This window comes from Rhinolophus ferrumequinum, chromosome 20 (assembly GCF_004115265.2).
Source record: "Rhinolophus ferrumequinum isolate MPI-CBG mRhiFer1 chromosome 20, mRhiFer1_v1.p, whole genome shotgun sequence".
Taxonomy (NCBI): Eukaryota; Metazoa; Chordata; class Mammalia; order Chiroptera; family Rhinolophidae; genus Rhinolophus; species Rhinolophus ferrumequinum.
In genome coordinates, this window is record NC_046303.1 from 50,826,032 (window position 1) to 50,840,506 (window position 14,475).

General features: G+C 41.7%; 1 pseudogene; it reads left to right on the forward strand.

The window, feature by feature from the left end:
* The first annotated feature begins 11,619 nt into the window (after nucleotides 1–11,619).
* On the forward strand, nucleotides 11,620–13,209 carry LOC117012260 (60S ribosomal protein L5-like; annotated as a pseudogene).
* The last annotated feature ends 1,266 nt before the right edge of the window (nucleotides 13,210–14,475 follow it).

Genomic DNA, 14,475 nt, shown 5'->3' on the forward strand with positions numbered 1-14,475 from the left:
TCTTGCTCAAAGTTTGTTGTGGGTCCAAATGACTCTGGGCAATTTTCCGCCACATGACGGCTCAGCATTTCCAGGTTGTTTTAATCTTAGGCATGTACGTTGCAACAAATGATAACAAAGAAAGGGAGGAAAAGACAGCAAGGCAAATTGTGCATCTGCTTTTAAATACTTCCATCCAGAAGCAATGTGTGTAGTTTTCACTCACATTTTAGTGGCCAAAGTAAGTGCCATAGCCAGGTCTAACTTCAAGGACGTGGGTAAATAAAATCCTCCATTGGTGAACTCCAGTAATGTTTACAACATTACTCTACATAAGAATGAAAAACTTCAAAAGTCTGTATCAAAGAGTTGGGTAGAGGCTATGAACGGAGGTGGAACTTGGGGCTCGATGAGCCTCCCCCGCGCCCCCAGTCCCATTCACTATCCTGTTTTGTGGGGTGAGGGGTGGGGGAGGGGCTCAAGAATCCCAATTTTGGACACATTTAATTCAAGATGCCTCTCTCCAAGTGGAGGTGTCAAGCAGTTACATCAGACGGTCAGAGGGCGGGCTGACTGGAGGTAATTTGAGAGACTAAAATTGTAAGTCTACAGTTGGATATGAGAGTGTGAAGCCCAGGAGAGTGGGCTAGCCTGGAGGTCGGGGGTAAGACTAAGGAAAACGTGGACAGGATTAGAAGGCCGGACAGAACCCTGCCGACGACCACAAGTAAAGGAGGGTCTGAGAAGGAGACTGAAGAGGAACAGACAGGAGGGGGAGAATCAAGGGTCATTGCTAAAACTAAGGAAACAGAGCTTTAAACGGTTTGCGTGTTTCTCCTGGTATCAAAGCAAAGCCCTCTACTTGTGTGATGCGTCCCGCCCTTTCCGGACCTCCGCTCCTCTGGCTCGCTCGCTGCTGAATCGTGTGAGCACTTACACCTGCTCCAGTGAGCTCCTCCGATCACGTGGAGCTCCTTCCCGTCACTCCCACACCCAAGTTCTCCAGGCCCTTTGCACGTACTCTTCCCTCTGACAGGCAGGCTTTCCCCAAGTGTTTCTAGAAATGAACTTTCTCATCTTTTTAGTCTCAGCTTAAATGTCATCTTCCCAAAGAGGCTTTGGTCATACTTTGTAAAGCAGTCCTGCATCCCTACCCTTGGGCCATGGGTGCCTTGTCTTAGTCCGTTCAGGCTCTCTAACAAAAATGCCATAAACTCAGTGGTTTAAAAACCACCAACGTTTATTTCTTACAGTTCTGGAGGCTGGGAAATCAAAGACTATGGCTTTGGCAGATTGCGTATCTGGCAAGAACCCACTTCCTGGTTAGTCCAAGGTATCTTTGGACCTCTGCTAAGCCCGTGCAGGAGGGATCCCCTCTCAGACCGAATTACACCCCAAAGGCCGCACCTCCTACTACTATCACCCTGGTGGTTAGGATTTCAACATGTCAGTTTGGGAGCGGGGGACACAAATATTCAGACCATAGCAGTGCTTCATATCACATTGTCCTGCTGTTTCCTGCACAGCACTTACAAGTCTCTGAAGTTCTTGTTTGTTTACAAGCATACTGTGAGTTCCTTCCACTAGAAAGCAAGCTACAAGAGGATGTAAGGAAAGCTTATTTGGGGGAGGGGGTGGGAGTTTGGGTGTATAAGGAGTGGTCATTTCCCCCCAAAGTATCACATTTGCCGCAATTTTAAGACAGTATGTTGATAAGAGAGTTAATATGATGAAAATAACATTTGAGCAAGCAGTCGGAAATTCATATTGTGATGCAAGCAGAGAAGTTAGTTAAAGGTTGGCACCTTTGTAAGTGCTCGCTGCCCCACCAACCACAGTTGTGGGGCCCACCACCTCCCTGACCCTGGCCCCAGGCCAGATACCTCGGCTGTCATGACCTGCTACACTCTTAAGGCAGCACCTCCTCACGGCTATGCAGTGCCTGGAACAGGGTCAAACACAGAGTAGGTGTTCAATAATTATTGAATGAATGTTAACAGTTGCAAATGTTGCACAGAGCTTAGATTCAGGCTGAAAACCACCCACTGATTTCGATATGAAGTTCACTGGTAACCTCAGGTGGGGGCGTTCACAGTTGAGCACTGGCAAAATGGCCAGATTGCAGGGAGGGGGGAGAAAGAGAAAAGAGGACGTGAAGCCGGGGAGATTGCTCTTTCTAGAAGCATGGTTGCAAACGGAAGACAGAACAGGACAGTAATTACAAGGTGCAAAATGAGAGGAGGGGTTTTGATGGCTCTAAAAAGTAGAGACTTTACCTTTTTTTGTATGTCATGAGAATAGAGCCAGTAATGAAAGAAGAATTGAAGATGTATGAAAGCGGGTAACTGATGGTGTGTGGACAAGAGGAGAGTTAGCATAAGTCAGACAAAGAAGTCCCTTTCCTCTGGGATAGCCAGGAGGTCAGGATGGGGTGGGGTGGGGGACAGGAAGCTGAGGATGGGCCCGCTACTCGTCTCTATTTTCTTTCAAAACAGAAAGCTCAGAAACTTGACTTCAGAAACAAACTGCTCTTTTCAAGTTTTCCTCTTAACCAGTTTAATTCTGCTCCATATTTGTTTACATCTCCTCTTTACTTTTGTCTTGTCAGGCTCTGTCTGTCATCTCCTCCCTATTCGGTGTCCACCTGCAGCCCCTTCAGCTGAGTTGGTGTATTACCATGGCCCGTCTTCTGGGATCACCTTGCTCTTTGATACCCAAATAACAAAACCTTCCATCCTTCCATGAAATTGTAGGCTTGCCAGGCTTTTATCTGATTTCTCTAAGTATTAATGAAGATTCCCATGGAGTGTTTTCACATTTCACAAACTTTATCACCTATTTCTGTAACTCAGTTCCAATTGGCGTAATAATTCAGCTAAAAGATGGACACAAACTCTCCCTTAATTCCCTAAAATATAACCAAGATATTTAAACAAGTTTTTATTTGAAGGCTTCGGGATAACAGAAAGGAATTGCCGGGAAAAAAAAGTAAAGAAATGTTGTAACTCAAATGTCCAGCCCATTTTTTCCTGTTCTACCTTGAGATCATTTTCTCAGAAGTCAGAAAAGCGTATCTAATTACACAAGTGCCATTAAGATTTCTCACCACATAGAAAAACTTGCTAAAACCCTATCTGAACTCTTCTGCACTTCCAAGCAAGTTTCTGTATCTATGTCAGTTGTCTGTTCCCTTGTGCATCCCTGCAAAAGTTTCCTCCCACAACACACAAAAACCTCTGGCCTTCAGCAGCTTCTTTATCCAAATCACAACCTGCTCTGCAAAACAAAAGATGGCGGAACAAATTTCTGCAAAACAAAAGCCCTACTTGTTAGTCAAACTTGAGCAAGCATCACACCACCACACCCCTCCTGGGGTCTGGGAATCAAACCAGAACTTTGCCTTGTAATTGTTTTAAACATGCTTTAGGTCATTATTATGGATCAAATGCTTAGTTTGTGGGCCACAATATATTTGTATTTATATATGCACATTGCCTCATTACCATTGCAGTTCTCTCTTCATATGACTTCCAAAATTTGATGAAATAGAAATTCAATACCTACATGTGGGAGATTTTATTTACCTGTAGCTGGTGCCACCTAGTGGACATCATCTCCAAAACAGCTTTGAGTCTACCGCTTTTTTGTTCACCTGGCAAAAGTGGTGATAAAAATGAAGATGGCTAACATTCATTGAGTGCTTATTATTTGTTAGGCATTGTGTCACATGTGATGTAGTCTAAGTAAATAATTTAATCTCCAAAACACTAGGAGGTGAGAACAACTATCCCTATTTTGCAGAATATGGAAACTGAGACAAGGAAAGCTTAAGTGAGTTGCCTAAGACCACTCAGGAAGTAAACGGCAGAGCTAATATTCGAAAGTCCACACTTTTAATTAGTACGCCAAAACAATGAATCAATTCTTCTATTGATGATTCAGTACAATGTGTTTATACTATATTGGGAGGTGAGTGGTTTAACACCTGGGAGATGGTTTAAGAAGACTTAAGTACTAACAGGTCTCAAGGAGGCAGCTTGGTTGTCCTCTGGGGCATTAAGAAGGGGCCAAAGAAATGTCCTGCACTGAGCAGACAGGATGCATTCTGAATTCCTCTGATGCCCTGGGCAAGGATGCAGGCGGACAAGGCCATCGTTTTTATGGTCTTTCTATGCAGGAGATCAGCAAATACTCGCAGTAAGTGGGATCGCCGAAGGGTAAAAAGTGACACTCTCCCCTGGCCCCCCATGAAATTAGAAAGCTCAGACTCTATCCTGACAATCTGGAGTCTTTATTCCTGACAAAGGAAGTGTATACCATTCTCCAGTCGCTCAGTGAGAAGCTCAGTGTACTCAACTGCCCATATTATCTCTGTTGAGGGAGACCTCATAGGTATCTTCATAGTGCGGCCAAGGATTTTGTTATCTCAGGAAAATTAAGTCACTCGCAGATGTATTGGTCAGCTTGCCATAAGAAAATACCATAGACGGGGTGGTTTAAACCACAGGAGCTTTATGTCTTCACAGTTCTGGAAGCTGGAAGTCTGAGATTTGCGGGGTTAGGTTCTCGTGAGAGCTCTCTACAAGAAGGCAGCCTGGAAGAGTTCTTACCAGAAATGGACCTCAGTGCAAGTACCTTGGTGTCTCTTCTTATAAGGGCACTGATCCTATCATGAGGACCCCGCCCTCACGACCACATCTAACCCCGATTGTCTCCCAAAGGCCCCGTCTCCAAACACCATCACACTGGGGCTTAGGGCTTCATCATATGAAGTTTGGGGGGACACATTCGGTCCATAACACCAGATAGTTTAATTTCTTTTTACATTTATTTTTATTGCAGGGTCTGTCTAGAATTTTTCCAACTTTTCATTATATAGTGTTTTAAACACTAGAAAAGCTGAAAGGATGGGACAATAATACCTGGGTTCACTAATTGCCACAATTGCCTTATCTATGCTATATGCCTATTTAGCTAATTTTTTGTTGTTCAAAGTAGCTTTGTTCAAAGTATGCTGACATCATGATATTCTACCCTTAACTGTATCAGCATGCACCTCCTAACCAAAATACCGTTATTACACTTAAGAAAATAATTCCATTGTATCATCTTCTAGCCAATCTGTATTAAAATTTCCCAATATCTTTTAGAGCTATTTTCCCCTGAATTTGGATCCAATGAAGCTTCAAGCATTGCATTTGGTTGTTACAGCTCTTTAGTCTTGTTCATTTAGAAAAGTCCTCCTACCCTTTTTCCCCCATTACATTGATTTTTTGAAGAGACTAAGGTGTGGTAATGGCACTGTGACTTTATTATCTCTTAGAGATTTATACAGAAATATTTACAAATGAAATGGGTAAAATGCTTTTACAAAAATACAATGCATAATTGATTGTATTATGGCTTCGGATTTAATTTAAACTTCTTACTTGAGTGGAATCAGAAAGTTCATTGATTGCAGAAGTTAACATATTGCTACATGGTCATAATACAGGAAGACATTGTATGTTCATAATTCTAGAACTCTGCCTAAATTTACCATAGTTTTAAACTTATGTTCATTAATGGTTCAGCTCATCAAAATTTATGGATGAAAAATTTTTTAAATTCAAGTTTAAAAATGCAGAAAAATATAAGGATAAAATTGCAAGAATCACTCAAAATGAATCTATCCAGAAATAACGATTATTAACACCAAGTGAATAGTGAGGGGAGCAGAGTTTGCCACCCCAAACCACACCTTTTGGGGTATTACTTTAAGCTGGTGAATTTTAAAAAAAGCACAGGAACCACCGTAGACTTTCCCCCAACTGCCTAAAAGAACTGAGAGGACGCTTCATAGGAAGTAGCACGTGATAGACGGGGAGGAACCCAGCAAGGCCGCTTGATCCTAGTCCTCTGTTTCCCATGGGTACAGACGGCCAGCTAACATTTATTTATCAAACATCTGCTTTTCCATCTCCGTGTGAACTGCCTTCCTCTCCACTGACGACCCAAACCACAAAACCCTGTCCACCTCCATAGCTCAAGATGGCATGTAAGCCTTACCTACTCCCTCTGTCCTCAGATCTCATACTCTTATGAAATCCCCTCATGCACATCTGTAATAAATTTGGCCATTTTCTCCTGTTAATCTGTCTCATATTAATTTATTAGTCCTGTCAGAAGAATTTAGACACAGCATGTCCAGCTTTCTCTCTACAGCTACGTGGGCAGGTAAGCAGCAGTACTTTTACGACAGTAACGCGGTACTTACACTCAATACAAGGCCTTCGTGCCCATTCCTCGACCGGCCTCTGCTCTAGGAGTACTGCAAGGGGATAATCCCGATAGGCTGCATTTCCCTGGCTCCCAGGTCAGCGGCTATCTGGCTGGGGTCAATGAATGGGAGACGGGAGGGCAAGAGAAGGGGAGAATCCAGGGGTAGATTCTTCACAGAAGTTGTGTTTCTTCTGGCCCCGTGTTTCAGGTAACAGTGTTTTCTCCCTTTGTCCCTTCAGGCTAAGGGCTCAGTGTTTCTGGCTCTTACTCTAAGCACTGGGTTACCTCATTGTCATATCTGGCATCTTAGCTCCTCCATTACCTATACGACCAATTTCCTGCATTAAATTCCCTCCCCGAAAATAATCAACGTGGTTTCTAGTTAGACCCTCACTGCTCTATGATAGATGCTATTTTAATCGCAATATTCTACTTTTAATTAATTTTACTTGAATTTGATACAACAAAAGAACATGAGGTAGAAGATTTTTTTCTTTAACATGAAGGATATTACTTTCTAAGAGCACTTTCTAGGTTAAGGAAAGAATTATGAAAACCTCTCAGAAGTTAGAGTTGTTATTCTTAATGTTTTAAACTATTTTTCAATTTTAGACAGTAAATAAAGGTAGATGACTCATGAAAAATTAGTGCTCACATGCTGTCACCTCTCCACAAGTTTTTGGTTACACTATATTTATTTTGTTCAGGTTTATAACCTGAATGGTTCCATTCTGTAACCGTAATTTCCCTAGTTGCTCAGTATTAGTCAAGTTACATATTTAAACCAGTTGTATTTCACTAGAATGTAAGTTTCACACAGGCAAGGTGGATTATTTGCTTTGTTCACTGAGACATTTAAAATGACTACAAGAATGAGGAATTCCTGAGAAAGGGAGACTGGAGATGAATGCTGGGGACTTGTATGTCTGAAAATATCTCTAATCTACACTGAGACATCCAGGATGCTGGTATAGAATTCTAAATTGGAAATCACTTCTCATAATTTGGAAGGTACTGCTCAATTTTCTACCTTCTGCAATGCCTCGCTTCCTTTAGCTCAGCTCCATCCACTAGGGAGACTGCTTTGCCTTAGGCTTTTTTCAAGTTCATTAGTAACATTTTAAAATTTTCTAAAAAAGAAAATCCATTTGAAGTTAATTGGCCATTATGTTTTCTAATGTCCTTTACTCAAGAATAGCTTTTCCTACAACTTGGTACCAGGAAAATGTTTGCATCTCAGGGAAATTTCTATGCTATCTTTTCCGAGACAATAGGAATTAAGTAATCTACTGTGATTCATTTTTTTTGGTCTTGACTGTTAGTGTCCAATTCCATTAAACTCTCATACGATACATTCAATTCATTTGTATCCTCAGATGTTTAATAAATGTGCAGGAAAAGAAAAAAATAAAAATGACTATTGGGGAAACGTGGAAAATGACTAGAAGAGTGTCTGCTACTAATGAATAAGTTACCAGAGTTATTCACTCTTAGTTTTAAATTTTAATCTCTCTCCTTATTGGCTGGGTTTCATTGTCGTATATGTGCGTATGTGGAAACAAACACACACAAAGGGTTTTTTTTCTCACTCAAGAGAAGTTCAGACACGCTATGCTGTTTGAGGTCCTTCTTGTTTGAAGACGTGGGCTGTTGTCTTCTGGCATTAGATGTTCTTTGTTCATTTTTATCGAGTGAACTCTGAATGTTGGTGTTATAAGCTATCACTAATTCTTTACAATCCCAGTGGTCAATGCCCTCCTATCATAATTAGGTTTTTTTTATTGTAAGTTTTATCCATTCGTTTGCCATATTCATTTGTGTGCAGAAGTTTTAAATGTTTCTTTTTTTTTAAAGTTTTGACAGGGCCATATTATCTCTGCTGATGTTCTTCAGTAAGTCAACAAGTATTTTGTGAGCACCTTCTGCTAAATACTTCCATCCTCTGCTAAATACTGTGTATTATACAAACCTGGATGGCCAATGGACCCTGTCCTCAAGGAGCCTGTCTTGTAAAATAAGCATGTTACTACAATATGAAGTAGAGAGCGATGTCTTAAAAGAAACACAGTGCCTGGATGTTCTGAAGGGGCAGTAATTACCAAGAAGAATGAAGGAAATGACCAGTCATTGAAAAGCCTGTTATTTGGCAATGAAGAGTCTTCACAGATGTTGTCTCCTTTGATGATCAGGGCAACTCTGTAAGGAAAGTTATCATTATCCCCATGTACCAACACAGAAATTAAGCTTAATTGACAAATTATGACACAGGAAGAGTTGACATTTGAACCCAGTTCTGCCTGCTTCCAAACCTCATGCTCTTTATCTGTTACATATATTACCTGTTGCAAGAATGAGTCAGAGAAGGCTTGATGGAGAGAATGACATCTGAGGTCTGACCATTAAGTTCACAAACTCATCCTACCCTGTTTCCCTGAAAATAAGACCTAGCCAGACAATCAGCTCTAATGCGTCTTTTGGAGCAAAAATTAACATAAGACCCGGTCTTATTTTACTATAAATAGTAACAGTAAATATATATATTATACTATATATATATAAGACTGGGTCTTATATTAATTTTTGCTCCAAAAGACGCATTAGAGCAGATTGTCCGGCTAGGTCTTATTTTCAGGGAAACACGGTAGAAAAAGTGCTGCATACCTCCTTGCTGAATATCACTACGGTCATCTTTGAAGTACTCCCCTTGGGAAGCTACGCACTGACGCCAGTGCCTAGTCCACCCTTCAAAGCAATTTCGGAACTCTTTTTCTGGAATGGCCATCAGATCTGTCATCATATTACCCTTGATGTCCTGAATGTCATCAAAATGTCTTCCTTTCAATATTTCCTTTATCTTTGGGTAAAGAAAGAAGTCATTGGGGGCCAGACCAGGTGAGTAGGGAGGGTGTTCCAATACAGTTATTTGTTTACTGGCTAAAAACTCCCTCATAGACAGTGCTGTGTGAGCTGATACATTGTCGTGATGCAAGAGCCGTGAACTGTTAGTGAAAAGTTCACGTTGTCTTTTTCACACAGCCTTTTCAGCACTTCCAAGTAGTAAACTTGGTTAACTGTTTGTCCAGTTGATACAAATTCATAACGAACAATCTCTGATATCAAAAAAGGTTAGCAACATCGTTGCAACAAGTTGTTCCCAAACTTAATTATCAGACCTCCTGTGAGCAGGTGTCTTGATGGATACCATGTTTCCCCGAAAATTAAGACCAACCCCAAAAATAAACCTGTTAAGATCGTCAGCCAGACAGACACATTTATAGACACATTTAGTACATTATGACGATGTTCCAGAAGATGACATGACTGTATTTGAATAAATGTAGATTGTAAAATATGTAAAAATAAGACATGTAAAAATAAGACATCCCCTGAAAAGAAGCCCTAATGCGTCTTTTGGAGCAAAAATTAATATAACACCTGGTTTTATTTTGGGGAAATACAGTATAAGACCCAGTCTTATTTTCAGGGAAACATGGTAGGTATGTTTTCAGGTGGAAGTTAAGTATTGCAAATCTATGCGTAGTATTTTCCTCAACTGAGGTATGGGAGGGTATTAAATCTACTGTCAAGAAATGGTTTTTGTTCATTGGGAGACCCAGTTCACAGGTGGTAGCTATTACCAATTGCAGAAAAGAAACTCCAAAAAGACTTGTTCTTGAGTTTCCTGGTATTCTGTCGTACTAGGTATCTATTTTCTTCCTTATCATCCCTTTGCAGTCACACAGGATTAAGTCCTCCCAATGCGAAGATTTATCCTTCCTCTCAGACATTTCTAGAACAGCATAAGCTCTTCAAAACAACATGAGAGATATAAAGCAGTGCTTTTCAAACTTGAATTCCAAGACATTCGTGTACTTTATGACATCTGAGTGAGTCATAACCAGCTTTTTTTTTAAGGGACAGTACAGAAGAAAAACAGCAGAGAACATTATATATGCGGAGGGTAAGTACAGTTTCATGACACTTGTATGTATGTGTATGTGTGTGTTTGTGTTTATGTACTGGGCTACGACATAAAATATATTTCTGATAGTGAGAGACATTTAAACACTAACAGGGCCTATTTACAAACCAAGTATACCAGGAGAGCTGGAAAGCCGTCCTCCAACTGGCATGGAGTGGCCGCTGGGGCCAGGGTCAGCGAGCATGTGGACAACAGCCTTCTCACCTCTAGAAAACAGGTCGCAGACTGCTTGCTTACAAACATGGCATAGCTATAGAGCATTTTAATACCCGAAACATTCGTTCAGGAGTGAACTAAATAGAAATGTAGAGAGAAAAAAAATAAGGCAATTATCTCTTAGCAGAAAGGCTACAGGGAAGAGCAGACCTCTCCAGCTCAGAGGATCCCACTGCAAAACTTTCCTTCTCAGGAAGAAGGCAGGCTGCGGGGCCTCTCCAGACCAAAGGCTCCTGCCCACGGGGGTGTGACGCTGCCTCCGGGCTGCAAAGGGGGGAGTGGAGAAATGCCTTGCTCAGCAACGCACGGTGCTGCAGTCCTCAGCCTCTACTGCCTTCTCATTCCCCGGCTGTCTCTGGTCCACTTTCGTTTTTAAGATTCTTTTACATTAATTTTTCTTTCTTTTTCTTTTTTTTGTATTAGTTTCAGGTTTAAAAACAATGCAACAGTTAGACATTTCACCCCTCACAAAGTGATAACACCCTCCCCCAATCTACTACCCTTCTGACATCGTATGTATCTATTATAATTCCATTGGCTCCATTCCCTGTGCTGTACTCCACATCCCGTGACTATATATATATATATATATATATATGAAATTATAGTTGACATACAGTATTATTGAGCTTTAGTTTCAGGTGTACAGTGCAGTGATCAGGCATCTACACCATCCATGAAGTGGTCTTCCTAATAAGTGCCCATCTGCCACCCTACAAAATCTTTACATTATTGATTTATACCCCACAGCAATATTGTAGTTACCAATTTATGCTGTCTAATCCCTTCCCCTTCTCCATCACCCCCACCTCCTCCCATCCAGCAACCGTCAGTTTTGCCTCTGTATCTCTGAGACTGTTTCTGTTTACTTTGCTCATTCATTCAGTTCTTGTTCCACATGTAAGTGAGATCATCTGGCCCCGTTTTTGATGCTGGTGTTTGGAAAGCCAGCTGCTGTACTTGATAAGGCTTGGCTGTGGGAACACACTGGGGACCAGTGTCAGGAGCTGGTAGGCAGAGGAGGAAGCGGGGCCTGGCGGGGCTGGAGTTAAGCCTGCTAATCCAGTTGGAGAGCAGATCACTCTGCTGACTCCAATATGCAGAAGTCAAAGAGTCTTGGCTAGCTTTTCTCCCCCGGTGCCGAGCTGGGCCTGCAGGCTGTGGTGAGCTATGGACGCGGGTCTCTGTTCCGCAGGATGGGATTTGGTCAAGTTGTCAAAAATAAGGCTTACTTCAAGAGATGACGAGCGGGTAAAACTGATTACTATGCCTGGAAACGCTCGGTAATCCTGGATAAAAATAAGTACCACACACCCAAATACAGAATGAAAGTTCGTGTAACCAACAGAGGTATCATTTGTCAGACTGCTTACACCCGTATAGAAGGAGATATGATAGTTTGTACAGCTTACGCTCATGAACTCCCAAAGTACGGCGTGAAGGTTGGCCTGACAAATTATGCTGCTGCGTACTGTACTGGCCTGCTGCTGGCCTGCAGGCTTCTCAATGGGTCTGGCATGGACAAGCTCTGTGAAGGTCTTGTCCATCAGTCAGGAGGTGACTGGAGATGAATACAATGTGGAAAGCACTGCTGGTCAACCTGGTGCCTTCACCTGCTATTTGGATGCAGGGCTTGCCAGACTGGAAATAGACTGGAAATAGAATTTGGGGGGCCCTGAAGGGAGCTGTGGACAGAGGCTTGTCTGTCCCTCACAGTATCAAACGATTCCCTGGTTATGATTCAGAAAGCAGGGAATTCAGTGCAGAAGTACATGGGAAGCACCTCATGGGTTAGAACGTTGCAGATTATATGTGTCACCTAATGGAAGAAGATGAAGACGCTTACAAGAAGCAATTCTCTCAATACATAAAGAACGATGTGACTCCAGACATGATGGAGGAGTATAAGAAAGCTCATGCTGCTATATGAGAAAGTCCAGTCCATAAGAAGCCTAAGAAGGAAGTTAAAAAGAAGAGGTGGAACTGCCCCTAAATATCTCTTGCTCAGAAGATTTAGTGCAGAAGGCAAGCTTCCTCAGAGCTCAGGAACGGGCTGCTGAGAGTTAATAAACCAAAGAACTGTCCATGAAGATTTTTCATATAAAGACAATAATAAATGTATCTATTAAACAGCTAAAAAAAAAAAGTGTCTTGGTAAACACCAGGCTTGCTTTGTGTGTGCATCAGCAGGCTAACAGGTCCAAAAGGCCTTATTGTCCCTCTTCAAAGCTTACTTCCAATCCATTTTCATAGGCAATTATAATGAAATTGTAGCTAACATTTAACATTCATTTAATAATGTGCCAGCGCACTAGTTATCTCATTTAATCTCCACTATCACGTCAAGAAGCAGTGACTATAGTAACTATCCTGGTAACAATAAGTACCATTTAATGAGGACTCATTGTGTGCCAGAGGGTGATAAGCGCTTTAGACAGGTAACATTCAATTCTCACAACAAACCCCAAGGTAGGCACCATCACCGTCCCCATTTTACAGATGAAGGAAGTCAGCCACAACGATGAGGCATCTGCCTCCAGTGTCACAGCTGGTAGGTGGCAGTGCTGGGTTGGGAACCGTCGTTGGCTCCCAAGTGCATATATCTCCCTACCCTATTCCCCTGTCTTTCCCACGCATTTCTGCTTATGCAACCTGTCAGTGTATATGACACCATCCTGATCAGGTCTTCTCTTCTTAACATCTATCCACACTGTGGGCTTGGCCATCATCGGGTCCCTGGCTGCTTGGTCAGCTGCTCTTCTCCTACATGCATTGGTACTAATTCACCTTCTGCCTGTCCCCCCCACCCCCCCGCCCACATTTAAGATCTGCTCATTGTTTCTGACCATATCTTGCTGAATTATGTTGTTCATCTGACTATACTGTGCTAGGTTTTGTTTATATGCTCTTTCTTAACTATTACTCTGAAATCTTACTTTTCAAGGTTCTCTACAATCATACCTTATTTTATGTTTCACGACTTGCAAACATGGATCAATAGTGCAACTGGAACCGATGACTGTCTTCTATAGAAGCCGTGACAATTCTGACACCCTGTTTGCTGTGCCCCTCACGGCTCTGCTCCCTCAGGCCCAGCTCACGCCCCCCCACACAGCCCCTCTCCCTCACTCCCACCACTCATCTTTGCCTCTGCGTTGTAGGCAGTACTGCATTCCCGCAAACCACGTAGGATTTAATTCTACGTGTTTTTTGTTATTTCTATAACTGCTAGCCTGTGCGGTCCCTAAGGTAGGGACCATTATTTATACAGTTCTTACCTTCTGCTGTCTTAGGCACTACAGTGTGACAGAACTGAAAGAGCATTACGGAGATGACGGTTCTTGTCCTCACCTGGTATTGAGGAGCCTCAAACAAGCTCTTGGAAAACAAGCTGTCTGATACCCATCCTATTTTTCCTGTATCATAAACAGTGCTATGTAAATGGGGGACTATCAAAGCATCTTGAAGAACTGGCTTGTAATTCATAGGCTCGCAGATGGTCTGTCACTAGGATGAAAATGCGCACCTCAGTGCTCCAGATCGTCTATCACGATGTTCCATTTTTATGAACCTTAGGACAGTGCCATGCTATAAAATAAATGTGAATGTGGACTTTCAATAAAGAAATTGTGACATTACAGCACACAAGTCACCAACAATAGCTACCAAGCACAGTAATAAAATCTCAATCTATGTATAGTTTCACTTACCAGTTTAGTTAAGAGATTTACACTGCTGCACTGGTAAAGTGAAGCAACTACAGTTAAGGGAGAAATGAATATAGAGCATAAAGTAATGCATGAAAACAACAGATGTTAAATGAAATAATTCACCAAATGTTTAACATTTTATCAACAGGAAGTCTAAACAGGTGAGTTTTCCCTTAGTAAATTTTCATAACAATGCTGACAAAACTTCTGATTTAGATTATATAAAATAGTTTGAAAGTTCTTTTTTCTTCTAATTCTTTAAATATTAGCATCAGTAGACACTAATATTATTTTAAACCTGGATTTGCATCAATCTAAAGTATGGCC